Source organism: Natator depressus, chromosome 18 (assembly GCF_965152275.1).
Source record: "Natator depressus isolate rNatDep1 chromosome 18, rNatDep2.hap1, whole genome shotgun sequence".
Taxonomy (NCBI): domain Eukaryota; kingdom Metazoa; phylum Chordata; order Testudines; family Cheloniidae; genus Natator; species Natator depressus.
In genome coordinates, this window is record NC_134251.1 from 10852561 (window position 1) to 10868131 (window position 15571).

The 15571-nt window shown below is 43.0% G+C and overlaps 1 protein-coding gene across 1 annotated transcript in view; it reads right to left on the minus strand.

Annotated features, from left to right (window-relative positions):
- VPS13D (vacuolar protein sorting 13 homolog D) overlaps window positions 1–15571 on the minus strand; it is a 200680-nt gene that overhangs the window by 30408 nt on the left and 154701 nt on the right. The window lies entirely within an intron of this gene.

The following is a 15571-nucleotide window of genomic DNA, read 5'->3' on the forward strand; positions in this document are numbered from 1 at the left end:
GTGGAATCATGTGAATTTCCCTCTGAGAAGAGGTCCCGACTGAAGTACACCGTCTACTGACCATACTTATCTAGCAGTTCTTCCTGGGTTTGTTCCTGCAGTTCTTCCCTTTGAAAGTCTATGACATGTGGTGAACACACTGTCCAGACAGCCTTCTTAAACCAATCGGAACAGAGCATAACAGAAGAGAAAAAGGGTTTTAGAAGAACAAAAGGGACTACATGAATGTCCTAAAGGCTTACCTTTATATATAGAAATGTATCTGATGAAGCATAGGAAAGCCAAACTTTAGACACACCAGTTGGGCGTCTGTCTTTCTGCTTCCCCAAACTGTCTCCCCACTGCTTGAGGCACTGACCTTTAAAATGAGTTGGGGTTTTTGTTCTCCTCAGTCTCCCCAGCTTGGACCTTATTGCCCAAAACCTTTTATGATGAGATTACTGGTTCTGTGGATGAAGGGAAAGCAGTGGATGTATTGTTTCTTGACTTTAGCAAAGCTTTTGACATGGTCTCCCACAGTATTCTTGTCAGCAAGTTAAGGAAGTATGGGCTAGATGAATGCACTATAAGGTGGGTAGAAAGCTGGCTAGATTGTCGGGCTCAACGGGTAGTGATAAATGGCTCCATGTCTAGTTGGCAGCCGGTGTCAAGTGGAGTGCCCCAGGGGTCGGTCCTGGGGCCGGTTTTGTTCAATATCTTCATAAATGATCTGGAGGATGGTGTGGATTGCACACTCAGCAAATTTGCAGATGATACTAAACTGGGAGGAGTGGTAGATACGCTGGAGGGGAGGGATAGGATACAGAAGGACCTAGACAAATTGGAGGATTGGGCCAAAAGAAATCTGATGAGGTTCAATAAGGATAAGTGCAGGGTCCTGCACTTAGGATGGAAGAATCCAATGCACCGCTACAGACTAGGGACCGAATGGCTAGGCAGCAGTTCTGCGGAAAAGGACCTAGGGGTGACAGAGGACGAGAAGCTGGATATGAGTCAACAGTGTGCCCTTGTTGCCAAGAAGGCCAATGGCATTTTGGGATGTATAAGTAGGGGCATAGCGAGCAGATCGAGGGATGTGATCGTTCCCCTCTATTCGACACTGGTGAGGCCTCATCTGGAGTACTGTGTCCAGTTTTGGGCCCCACACTACAAGAAGGATGTGGATAAATTGGAGAGAGTCCAGCGAAGGGCAACAAAAATGATTAGGGGTCTAGAGCACATGACTTATGAAGAGAGGCTGAGGGAGCTGGGATTGTTTAGTCTGCAGAAGAGAAGAATGAGGGGGGATTTGATAGCTGCTTTCAACTACCTGAAAGGGGGTTCCAAAGAGGATGGCTCTAGACTGTTCTCAATGGTAGCAGATGACAGAACGAGGAGTAATGGTCTCAAGTTGCAATGGGGGAGGTTTAGATTGGATATTAGGAAAAACTTTTTCACTAAGAGGGTGGTGAAACACTGGAATGCGTTACCTAGGGAGGTGGTAGAATCTCCTTCCTTAGAGGTTTTTAAGGTCAGGCTTGACAAAGCCCTGGCTGGGATGATTTAACTGGGAATTGGTCCTGCTTCGAGCAGGGGGTTGGACTAGATGACCTTCTGGGGTCCCTTCCAACCCTGATATTCTATGATTCTATGATGAAATCAGTTTGGTGAGTTCCACAAGGGGTTGGAGGCAGTACATCAAAGCAAAACGCTCTTGCATCACCCCTTAAGTTCTGTCAGATAGAGGGGCTCTCTCAAGTCATCTTTTTTTTTTTGCTTTTTTCCCCCCAATAGCCTGCTATTAAACAGCTAAACCAACATATTAATACCGTAAACTCCCTAATAACCAGATTACCATACAGAGATGATCACAGAGCAGCCTCAGGTCCATCACAAAGCACAAACACAATCCCCCTTTTCTCTCCACATGATTAAAACTGATATCAGTCACCGAATGAGAGTAAACTCCCAATGAAATCACAAAGCCACCATCAACTGTAATGGTTACTGTGACTTTTCACAACTATTCCCTTTAGAGTGCATTCAAATATCTAGTAAACACCCTCTTAGGCGTACATTAATGGCAGCACGAGAGAAATGCGTAAAAAGATGGGGTGGTCTAGATTTTGCTAATTCCTGGGTGGTCCGAATTTATGACCCTCTTTATTCACACCTTCAAAGGGGATGGATACCTTATATAGGTTTTAGTACATCTCTGAATCGTTTAGGCTTTGTTTAGCATCCAAGCAGCGAACGGGACAATATCAGTATGAATGATACGTTTTTTAAAAATTGCATTTTTCTTCTCTAGATATGAAGTGGATCTATACATGGGGCTGCATAATTTCAGACATTTTTACAAGCTTCATCCTCTTTTTACTGTCTACTGTATTCTACGGAAGAAAGACACATCAGAGAAACTGCATTTGTCAAGCTTTTTCTCTGCAACCAGGCATAGCAAATGCTGTTTTATTGTAAGGACTGACACAGATTGAGCTTTTGAGTAATCACGCCACAGCTGTTTGTCTGAAAAAAGAAAAAACTGTGGGATGTCCAGTCTGTCACTGCTGGCGTGAAAAAAGTAAACTTAGTGTAATATGCCTCTCTTCCAGTTGCTGTGTTAGAGCTGGCATAGAGCCGGGCATGGAATGTGAGATGCGTCAGCCACCTCAGTCCTTCCCACCAAAGCCTCAGAAATTTGCTGGACAACAGTTCTCTGAGCTAGCAAGGAAGGTGGGTGGGTAGTAGGAATGTGCAGAGAATCATCTCGAAGAACTCCAGTTATTGGTAAGTAATCTTCATTTCTTGAGTGGTTTCTGCACTTTCCCACTACTGGCAGGGAGTGTTACAGACTTTGCATCAGATCTTGAAGCTAAGAGTAAAGATTGCTTAGTCAAAGTACGTATTGAGCTTCAAGATGCAACTCAACAAATTTCAGCTATAGAGATATATGTCTAAGGCATACCACAGAAGTCATATTAGCCCTTATGGAATAAGCCCCAAGTCCAACTGTTATAGGAACATTTACTAACTTACTACACTTCAATACAGAGCCTGATCAACTTGTGCAGATGTTGGGTAGTGATACTCTTTCCCTTGTGGTTATCCCTATAGGCAATGAAATGTTAGGGTGATTTTCTGTATATTTTAACCTACTTAGGTAGAACTTAATGCCTTCTCAATATCTGATTTATGCAACTTATATCCCCCATGATGGAAGTGTGGTCTAGGAAAGAATACTGGCAGTTTATTATCTGATCTGATTATATGGTAATTAGTCATTATTTGGGAAGTAATTTTGAGTGAGGGTGTAGGACCACTTTATCCTTATGGTAAACTGTAAAAGGATGACCAGCCATAAGAATCAAACTCATAGCAATAAAGAAAACTGTTTTAATGCATAAACCGAACAGAAACCAGTCTTCCATGGGCTCTAAAAGGGTTTCAGAAGCCTCTGAGGACTAAATTTACATCTCAAGGGGATGATGCTGGGTTCCTCAGCAGAGGGAATAAACTCACCAGTCCTTTCAGAAGGTGTTTCACTATAGGGTGATTAAAAACTCTTGCAGTCTATTTCTAGATGATGAACTGAAATGGCTAAGTGATGCTCTTTTAGGGAGGATATCCCAGAATCTGATATCAAAGTGTTCTGAACTGAAGACGAAGGGGATGTAGTTGGAGTTTTTCCCCACCACCACTTGTGTAACACCAGGAGTAGACGATTCCCTGGAATTTAGCAGGATCTTCCAAATTTGGGCTGGAAAATATAGGTGCCCTGGATATCAACCTTGTCACATGGATTAAAATCTAGCTTGAACAAATGGCAATGATATACAGAAATGTATCTAGTTAACCAGGGAGAAATGTCTAGTGAGGTGCTTCAGGGAGTGCAACTGAACCCAGGCTTACTTAACTTCATTTTAAGGCTCTGGTAAAAAAGGCATAGAAAGTACATTTGTAGATGACATTAAACTATGAGGTGTTTAAAACACCAGTGAGGGGAGAAAACACTAAGGAACCTAAAGAGGTTAGAAATATGGCAGGAAATGAAATGAGATTCAACCTGGAAAACTGCAACCCAATATATCTAGGGAAAAATAACCCACAACACAGATATTTATTGATGAGGAGACATTTGTAAAGCAGTCAAGCCAATCTCCCACCCCAACCCTCGGGATAAGAGTGAACAGAAAATTGGATACGAGTTTGCAATGAAATATGGCAGCAAAACCAGACAATACAATTTTGGATTGCTTGCACAGGCAATGCATGTCGTCACAGAACAGGGAGATGATGGTCCGTTTTCACACAGTACTGATGAGATGCTACTTACAATTCACGGAGAGGTTATACTAGAGGAAATTCAAGATAAGCAATAAAAATGATGAGGGAGTTTGGATAGCTGACTGCAGGAGAGGAGTTTAAACCTGCAAAATCTGGCCTAATGTTAACTGAAGGCAGGGGAGACATGAACATAAAGGAGGAACAGCAATTGTTTTGAGCAGCCCAACAGGGTTTCACAAGAAGTAACGGGAACAAACTTGCACAAAGGAAAAGTTGGCTGAGCGTGCAAAGGCCCTACGCTCAACTTGATGACATTTCTGTGTTTGTCTGTCTGTCTCTAACACATTAACTTTTAAATGAGGTCTCTGATCAATTCCAAAATTTCAACGAGTGTTCTAGGCATCGAAGACGAGAACCATACCGATTTTGGGGGGAAATCTGAAAACCTAATGGGGAAAAGATGGGTGACACAGCTTCAAGCACTTCTGCAAATGTCTGCAGATAAAACAATTTAGTTATGGTACCCATTAATGCAGTGTTCCCCAAACTTTTTTTGATCACGCACCCCTGAGCCACGATCGGCAGCCGGGGCTGGGAGCGGGGCCATGGTCAGGGCTGGGAGCAAGGCTGTGGTCAGCGCTACGGCCAGGAGTGGAGCTGGTAGCTGAGGCCACAACTGTGGCTGGGGGTAGAGCGGGGCTGGATGGCGCTCCCTTCTTTCCCCCGGGGGCGGGGAAGGGGGCCGGCCCAGGCCCCACTGTGCCCCATCGAATACTCCTCTGTGCTCCCCTAGGGGGCGTGCCCCACAGTTTGGGGACCACTGCATTAATGCACTCCAGCATAACAATATCCCTGACCATCCTCCCAACAGAGTTTAACATGTTAATACCCTGAATGACTTACTCCCCACATACATTATGGTGGGGAGGGGAAGGAGGAATATGGAGGCATGGGAAGAAGAGACATTGGAGGCATGCACACAGCCCCTAACATCAGGGGTGTGGAGGGAGAATGGCAGATTCTGATATGGGGAGGAGGATCCATGATGCCTTTGGCATAAGGGAAGAGGGGAATGATGGTGCACACAGAGCCTCCCAGCCACATGGGGGAAGAACGGAAGATTGTGAAGCAGGGGGGGGAAGGAGGAGGATTGGGGTGGGTGCAGAACCCTGGGAGGTGAGAGACTGGAGGCATCTGGTATGGGGGTAGGAGTGCACACAGAGCCCTTGCCATGAGGGGAGTGTGACTGGTGGGCACACAGAATCCCTGGCAGGTGGGAGATTGGGGGAAGATGTACAGAGTCCCTAAAATATAGTGAGATGGGAGGGTGGCACAGATCGGGGCTCGTGGAGGATGGAATGTGGGAATGTCCAGAGCCCCGGTGTGTGCAATGTGCTTGGCCTACAGAATCTATGACGCGTGTCCCTCTCTAGTTAGATTGATTATAAGAAAATATATCATAACAAAGGTTATTAACCTCAAGGGAACGCAAAGGAAAGAAATCCCATTGCCTGAGTCATTTACAAATCACACTGCTAAAGTAGTCAAGAATATACTGTAAGCAACAGTTCCTCATTGGCACAAGAGACTGGGTATTAGCTCATAAATCGGTTTCACCTCTAGTTTCTAGGTGAATTTTTGGGTGGGGTTTAAAAGAGCAGATAGATAAGATCTCATAAAGGGACCTGATCCAAAGCCCACTGAAATCAATGGAAAAACTGTTGATTTCAATGGACTTTGAATCAGGCCCCAGGTTAGGGAAGGATTTCCAAGCATAAGGGTCAACATAAAAGAAATCATTAAAAGGGAGCAAGTTAGATAGGTATACAGGTAAACAAGTTTATCTCCTGCTCAGTCAGGACACAGGCAGAATGCCAAACAAAATGACTTGCTTCAGGGACAAGTGCCCTAGTAAGGGAGTACTCTCTCTGAACATTAATTATTAACTCACAAACAAGCATGACAACTTTAGATTAAAACAAGGGGCATGTAGGGACACTCCTGACAGAATCTTAAAGGAGCTCTCCCCTTCTGTAGCAGATTAATGATTTTGCTATCCATAGGCCCTGAAATAATTGCTGCCCCCATATGAACTTGTGAACGGCACTAACTGATACAACAAAGGAGTCTATTTTGCACATTTTTGCTGTCGTTTCATTTTCCCTTCCTTTCTTTTGTACGGCATCTTTTTTAAACTGAGAACCGCTTAATTCCTTCCTTCCGGTCATCATATTAACGTTTAGAATTGTCACGAGTATGTTTACTAAATGGCGTCGCGCCATCCTCGGTGGTTTCAATACACGCGCCGATTGGTAGAATCGTGGCGTCACTGATGGTTCGGTTTGGTGCACGGTTACAATATGAACAAACGATGACACAGGCCTCCGACAGACAGTGGGGCTTGTGCAAAAAATGCCGCGGTTACAAAAATGCTGCTATTATAAATTTGCCACCCCTGCACATTTGTCGGCCGAGGTGACAATACGCCATTGCTCCCCTTCCCACGGGTTTTATACGCTATATAGGTATAAAGGTATTATGTGCACACTCTTCCTCTCTCCTTCTATTTCTACTCCCATGCGCTCTTTTAATTCTGCTGCTGTTGCATGATGAAGAACTGCAGGGCTGAACAATGAGATGGACACATCAGAGATAACTACTCCCTCTTCTCCGCCTATGCCTCTATTGTCAGTTTGAACGTTACAGTCCTATTGGCTGACACGAAAAGGGGTAGCGGAGAAGGCAAAGACATACAATTTTTTTTTCCATTTTAAAGGCCACTGGGTCACTCACTGACATTGTCTAAGAACCAAGATCTTACTGCACAGCTACAGAGCACTGGCATTAAAATGACAAAATGGAGAATTTTAATTACTTGCCTCTCTTCTGGGATAGAATCCAATACATATCCATAGGAGAATTTTCTACTACACATTAAGGCTAGCCATAACTAAAGTGCTCCCAACTTAACACAGTCCAACAAACCTGTTAGAACTGGGTAACCCCATGAAGTAGTCCTTTGCTTCTACTGACATTTCAGAAAGTGAATTCTTTATTTTCAGTCTCACGTTGCTGATATTAAAAAAACAACATAGTTCAATAACTAAGGAAAAGTCTCTGGTCAGAGTTGAGCTGCTTTGGCAGAAGTCTGAGTGAAAGCCACAATGGCAATTTCCTGTATTGCATGTGGTTGTGGTAGAAAAAGGGATTTCAAATAAAGATCTCCAAAAGGCCACAGGCATGTATCCAAGATTACTAAATATCAGAAAATTCCTTTTACTACCCTGTGAATTACAGGAAAAAGTTTTAATGCGTGTTTTCTTAACTAACAAAAGTACTGTAGCATGCACGAAAGCAGATTTTTAGAGGATAGCTTTCTGAATATATCTATTCAATTACAGGAGAGTTTTCTTGTTCTGGTTTGAGTTTTTTGGCAGTATACAACACAAATGTGGAAATAATCAGAACCGCTGTATATGACACTGCAGTACTTAGAAGAAAATATAAAACCCACTCAAAATAAAATACCAAATCATACACATTAGTTGCTAATAAATTAAATGTATGCTGTACTGTCAAGATAGATTTTCTTTTAATGTCTTCCCAGTGCCCTGACATTTTAAAAAATTAAGCCAGCTGTCCTTTCTTGTTTCATAAAGAACAGAATTAATGTTAAGTTTATCTCCAGCAAAACAATAATTGAGTTTGTTTTTCTTCACAAATTAAATGAGTTTATGCTTCAGAAGTTCAGACAGCTTATGCAATTATAGCATTTCTTTCTTCTGAAGAAGTTCATCAGGAGGTCAGGCTTTTTAAATACAACCTGCTAAAAGTACATGAAACATTTTTAAACTGGCACCATATGCTATAAAAAACACCACTTATCCTAGCCTCCATGGTTTGGCTCCATGCTCCCACCACAGTTTGTGCTAGCTGGGTGTGTCGCAACATAGATTAATGGATTTTAAAGGCAAAAGAGACCCATTATGATCAGTTAGTCTGACTACCTGCATAACATGACCATAGAAGTTCATCCAGTAATTTCTGCTTGGAACTCAATAACTTGTGCTGGAACTAGAGTGTGTGTTTTAGAGAGGCATGCAATCTTGATTAAAGACTTTGAGTGATGAGTCTACCACATCCAGTGGTAAACTGTTCCAATGGTTCATTACCCACTCTATAGAAAATGTGCACCTTATTTCCAGTTTGAATATTTTAGCTTCAACTTCTAGCTATTGGATTTTATATGCTAGATTAAAGAGTCCTTCTAGTACATCATCCCTCTATGGTGCTTGCTATGGTGCCAGAGAGGAAGAGAAAAAGACAGCATTATTTTAGGGCAGTGATACTCAGAGCTCAGTGATTCAGGAGTCAAATTAGCAATCAGCATTACCCAAAAGAGCCACAGTAGTGTGAATTCATTGTTTCATTTACTACATAATTCTCACAGCAAAAATGACTGACCAAGTATATTATTTTATCAACTACAATTGGTGATAACATAGTAAAAGCATCCTGACTGGTTAATAATTAAATCACACAGTGTTTTAATAGTGTGTGCTGCAAAGAGCCACAGGACACACATTAAAGAGCCACTTGCGGCTTGTGAGCCTCAGTCTGAGTATTGCTGCTTTAGGGGTTCTGAAATGGAATGTCCTCCCATCCTTAAATATTTGGTAGATTTAACACTGAATTTTACAGTTCTCATTTTGCACAGATCTTTTGCAAGGGAACTTTTAGTAATTTATTGCGATGTAGCACGTGTCACTTTGAAGAGAAGAGGAAATGTAATGCCTGACCCACTCAACTCACTCCCAACACCCAATTGACTTAGAGGTATGTTGGGATAACGTTAAGATCGCTACAGGAAATTCCACCTAAAAGTGGATACTTCTCACAAATGACGTACTGTGACCATGCAGGCCAATAAATACGCTGTTCAAAACTACACTTCTTAAAGTTGATTCATTCATTACACTTGTCTCCATCCAGGTTAGCTAGCATTGCTATACTAATAGCAATACCATACTATCTGATATCTAGCAGTTTCCATTAAACCAGTCATGGTAATTTAGAGCCAAATGGTAAAGGGAAAAAGTGTGTCTCATTTCCAGCAACGATATTAAACTACCATGACCAACAAATGGGTATTTTTTTCCCATCAGACAGTCTAATAGAAAATGAAGCTTGCACTTTCACAACTTTATTCACAGAAAATATTTTTTTTTTTTTATAATTTCTCAGGAACTGGTAAGAGCCTTACATAAGCTGCACTATAATGAGCAATGTACTGTTTTAGGCTTCTGAGAATTAGGGATTATTTAGAGTTCAGCCAAACAGAAGGAAAAAAAGACATCACTTGGAATACAATTTTTTGTGCTGTGGTGGAGGCTTAGCTATACTTAAGAGGGCGGCAGTGATGTTTCAGTTGCTTTTCAAAATATTTTGTGACCATAAGCAGCAATCATAAAACCAGCCATCTAGTACCCACTTTGTGTAGGAGGTGACTGAATTTCCATTATAAGAAGTTTTATTTTGGTTCCCTCTCTTAAATCTGCAAATAAAGGAATATCCACCTTGAAACTGGGGGGTTAAGTTTGTAGCTTAGTTAGATTTTTCTGCCAAACTGGAGTTCAGTTGGACAAAGCATTCATGAATGACACCCAAAGAAGGGAGGTACAAAGAGTCCAAAAATAATTTTAATGAATTTTTATAGCCAATAATAATAATGTTGATGAGAAGGAGAGAGATAAATCATCATTTATTGTACTTTCTAGAGCACAGAATAAAAAAGAGTATACTTTTACACACATTTAGCATTTTAAAGCATAAGTCAGCTTTTATTTTTTGGACAAGCTAATTTAGTGTTGTGAACTGAGGGGGGAGAGGTGACACGTTCCATCCAGGTCTGCTACATAGACGCTGGGGAGGAGGAGAAGTCCTCACACCTCTGTGAACCATGGAAGGCCAGCAGCAAAAGATCTCTACTACTACAGCAGACACTTAGAAAGTCTGCTTGGGGGAAGAAAGAGATGGTGAGGGGCATTTGCCCATTTCCTACTGGCAGCTTATGAGACATAGCAGACCCCATATGGAATGTAGAAGGCTCTTCAGCTCCCTCCTTCTCCAATCCTCAACATGACTTAGGAATCTAGCTGGGGGCCATACTAGGGTTGCCAATGTCTAATCACACAAAGGCAAACACCCTTGCCCTGCCCTCTTCAGAGGCCGCTTCCCCTCCCTCTGTCGCTTGCCCTCCCCCACCCTCACTCACTTTCACTGAGCTGTGGCAGGTGTTTAGGGTGCAGGAGGGGGTGTGGGCTCTGGGCTGGGGACGAGGAGTTTGGAGTGTGGAAGGGGGCTCCAGGCTGACCCTGGGGCAGGGGTTTGGGAGGGGGCGAGGGCTCTGAGAGGGCGTTTGGGTGCAGGAGGGGGCTCAGGCCTGGGGTTGGGGTGTGAGAGGGGGTGAGGGGTGTGGGCTCCGGCCGGGCGGCACTTACCTCAGGCGGCTCCCAGTCGGTGGCACAGTGGGGTAAGTCAGGCTCCCTGCCTGCCCTGGCTCTGTGCTGCTCCTGGAAGTGGCCGGCACATCCCTGCGGTCCCTGGGGAGTGCTGGGGTCTCTGCGCGCTGCCTGAGCACCGACTCCGCAGCTCCCATTGGCCGGGAACTGCAGCCAATGGGAGCTGCAGGAACAGAGCCTGCTTTAGCCCTGCTGTGCCACCGACTGGGAGCCACCCGAAGTAAGCAGGGCCAGGGGGCTTGGTGTGCTGCCCCCTCCACACGCCACTCCCAGAAGCAGCCAGCACATCCCTGCGGCCCCTGAGGGGGGCAGGGGAGGGTGTGTCAGGGGGCTCTGTGCACAGCACCGCCCCGACAGGTCCCATTGGCCGCAGTTCTCAGCCAACGGGAGCTGCAGAGTCAGCGCTTGGGGCACGGGCATAGCACAGAGACCCCTCTCCCTCCCAGGGGCACCAGGGACATACCAGCCGATTCCAGGAGTGGCGCAGGGCCAGGGCAGACAGGAAGTCTGCCTTAGCCCCACTGTGCTGCCGGACTTTTAGCACCTAAAATCCCCCCATTTGGCTTCAGTAGCCTCCGGGAGACAGGGACTGATTCAGGGAGACTCTTGGCAAAACCAGGAGGGCTGGCAACCCTAGGCCACACGTGCCTTCCTGAGCGTGGTACTTCCTGAACAGCTTATTTTGGTTTGTTGCGGACTGATAAGCCTATTAAGATAAACAGGAAGAGGGCAGACCACTGAAAAGTACCCAGTGGCTTGCAGGAGAGCTGCCCACTAACTCCTCTTACAGCTTATAGGGAGTGGAGAATGCAGGAGGCCCATAAGGCTTGGAAGGTTAAGGGAGGGACCTCAAAAGGTTTGTCAGATGCACGCACTTACCCAAGGTGTAGCCCCACTCCTGTGCACAACCATTAAAAGGCAGGAAATTTAATATTAAGGTTAACCCATTCATGTGTAAGCTCACAGTTAAGATACCCAAGCCACATTAATTCCATCACCTAATTGGAATTGATATGAGCAATCACTTGAAGAATAACAAACAGTTCCAACTTTTAGATACCACAAAAACTAGAATGCTTGATTCCTGATCACGCACAGCTTGTACCAACTACAACCTCATTTACTCTCAGACATACTTGACAGAAAATTTCCTATTACACTAATAGCATACTGAAGACATAACTCCCCACTCCTACATCACAAAAATGACAACAGATGGAAGTTCTAAAAAATGCTCCTTTATTCATAGCAGCAATTCACCTTATATACTTAAAATCACCTATTGAGATTCTACAGCAGATTTTTCTAGATATCTGGCCATGTGTGTCCCCCCCTGCATCTGAGATCAGAATGGGATCTCAGCACTGGAATAGTGTCAACCACAGACTGAGTCCATCCATGACAGTAAACTTACTTTAATTCATACTTTGCAAGGTTAAACAACACTAATCAGATCAGCTTGAGCATTTTTATTTCTGTATACTTCTTAACTCGGAACAGTCATGGCCCAGCACGTAGAGCAGAAAGTGCAATCTGAGCCAGCAGATTCAGCTTGGAACAGCATTTTATTTTGATTCCAAACCACACATAGCTGAACAGTTAACAAATGCAACAGGGGGCTATTGGTACACAACAGTCAAAACAAGTCCAAATCCTTTGTTGTTCTTCTCCCTGTCCTCCAATGAACAATTTAGTTGCTTGATTATATATGAGAATCAGAAAGAAAAGTGGGTGGGGGATTCTTTTATGAACCTTTGCAACATATAAGTGTAGTTGAGTGTATTTTAATGTATAAGGTCTATACATCTGTGATTAAAATCTTTTTGTGAAAAACAAATACAGTCACACCTATGTAAAGAGGCTTCCTAAATTAATTACTAGAAATATTTTTTTCTTTAAGAAAGGTTTATGGGTCAGTGGATTGTCACAGGTCTGTTGCAACAATACAAGATTTCTATGTACTGGACACATTTTTGTCCTGCACTCGTTATATTTAGATGCCTTATATGGTTTCTGATATTCATTTACTATGCAACCAAACTAGGATTTTTTTCATTTGCCAAGGATTGCAAATTGCATGAAGATGAACTTCAGCTCATGCTGCTGTAGGTCCATGACAAACAAAAGTTATTCCAAACTCGGTGGAAGCTCAGCTCTGGTTCGACTCATAGAAATTTCCTAATCTGTACTCAGTCAACAGCCATCAGCAGGAGGGCACTGTGCTACACAGGCCCATGGCAGGCGGATAAAGCTAACTTTTGCCTGCAGTCTATTTTCTCATCTGTCATGCAACCTCATCACTACTGGAAATTCATGAATGCAGATATGTATTTCAATTTAATGCACACATTGTATGCATGCATGCACATCATGATATACTTATTTTCATAAAACAGTGCAACCTTCATAATAATTTATTTAAAAAAGAGTATAACCATGTTTTCTTAAAATGCACTCTGAGACTGCTTAGGTTAACACATCAGTTATTTTGCTTGAATGTGTCCCCAGCCTCCTCCTTGTCTGAGATAGAACATTTCTAATCATACTCTAGATGGGTTTTTTCTTTAAATCCCTCTTTACTTATCCAAACTATGTTCCCTGGCATTTCAATTCTACACATGAAACTAAGCCCCAAGTGCATATAACTATATGCTAGCTGCTCCCATTCCCTTTCCAGCCCCCAACATGCTCATTTAGTCGTGGCTCAAATTTACTGTTACATTTGATGCAGGTAAAGTGTGGGGCCCTATTATACAAAAATTCATCATTACCGACAAAAGATGGGCTAACTGAATCTTATGAGTCTTAACATTAATTCTTTTTATATTTATTACATTCATCGGCAGTTAAAAAGCCTGGTGCATTTGGAACACTTCCTACTTCCACAACAAAGTATGTCTAGGTTTGAATTCTTATGAGTTTCCTGCACCTCACTCACACTTCATCAAGCTTATTGTTCCTTACTGAAATAGTGGTGGCAGACACATCAGGATTCTGAGTGTGGCATAATAAAATGGAGGAAATGGAAAAACCAAATGGAAAGACTAAAAAAAAAAAACCATTCTGAAAATCACAAAGTAAATATACCTGGATTTTTTAAACCCCCTGTTGTGCAGGATCTTGTACAACAGACAGCGTTCTAAGGCATACAGTAACACAGCACAGCATCAACACACAGGAACTGAATGCCACTTAACCACTGGAAATAAAATGTTTATTCTCTTAGATCCAACTCTCTGGACCTCTCCTATTCTTTCCCCTTTTCCTCATTTACTTTGCCATTATTATTTTTATCAGTTTTGTAAAACATGTATCTTAAACATGTTTAATATAATTAAATATTGATTTCTGGTAGTGCCCACAACATGCAAGCCACTGAACACACACAGAAAGGCATAGTGTCTGCCCAACAGAAGGCATACAGAGCCCCTGCCAAAGGAATAAAGGTGATCCTGGAGTGGTGGAAGTGGGAACGGTGGGCACACAAACAGAGCCCTTGCTATGGCAGGAAGGTAAAAAGGAGGCGGGACAGAGAACCCTTGGTTTGGGGGGAGGTGGGAATCGGTGCACACTGAGTCCCTGGCTTAGAGAGGAAGGGAGGAATGGAGGGCATGGGGAAGGGCAGACAGAACTGCTGGCACATGGGGAGAACAGAGGATCCTGATATGGAAAGAGAAGTAAATGGGGGGTACATGCAGTTGGGCTCTGGGGTTAGAGTGTCTGGGCTGGGGGTTGCCCCGCAGCTGGGCTCTGGGGTTAGAGGCTGCAGGTGTCTGGACTGGAGGGATGCCCCATGACTGGGCTCAGGGGTAAAGGGCGGGTGTCTGAGACCAGAGGGGCAGAGTTTTCCCCCAAAACGTACCCAGCTGGCACGCGTGACACACCTAGACTGAGGCACCCAGTAAAAGCATAACCGAGAACAGGAACTGGGTTGTTGTAGGGGTTTCTTTAACTCTTTACTCCCGGGGGAATCTTTATTGCTATCCGTATCGCGACAGACATACCTTCTGACAGACATTTTGGAATAAATTACCAAAATAACTGAAACTGGCTTGATTATATTGTGTTATTTTGACAAATAAAATATGCATGATTTTGCAGAACTGTAAAATATTGTGCACAGAATTTTTAATTTTTTTGGCAGGGAATTCCCCCAGGAGTAATGTGTACACATGCACAATCTCACACACATACATATTCTTAGTAAAAACTGATTTTGCAAAAGAAAAATAGAAGGGATGTCACTATTACATTATCTTCAGAACTCTTCAGCTTCTTTAAAACACCTGTTTTCCTATGAATTCTTAATTGAAGCCTAAAGAAGAACATTTTTAGTTCCATTCTGCATCAGGACACCAAGATGGCAATTTCTTTTTTATTATATTTAAGCTCTTCAGACTCTTTTTCCTGATTTATTCTAATATAATGTAGTAATACTGCACGTAGATGTGGTCGCCCCATCTCAAAAAAGATATATTGGAATTGGAAAAGGTTTAGAAAAGGGCAACAAAAATTATTAGGGGTATGGAATGGCTTCCATATGAGGAGAGATTAATAAGACTAGGACTTTTCAGCTTGGAAAAGAGACAACTAAGGGGGATATGATAGAGGTCTATAAAATCATGATTGGTTTGCAGAAAGTAAATAAGAGTGTTATTTACGCCGTCTCATAACACAAGAGCTAGGGGAATTCAAATGAAATTAATAGGCAGAAGGTTAACAAACAAAAAAGGAAGTATTTTTTCACACAACACACGTCAACCCGTGGAACTCCTTGCCAGATGATG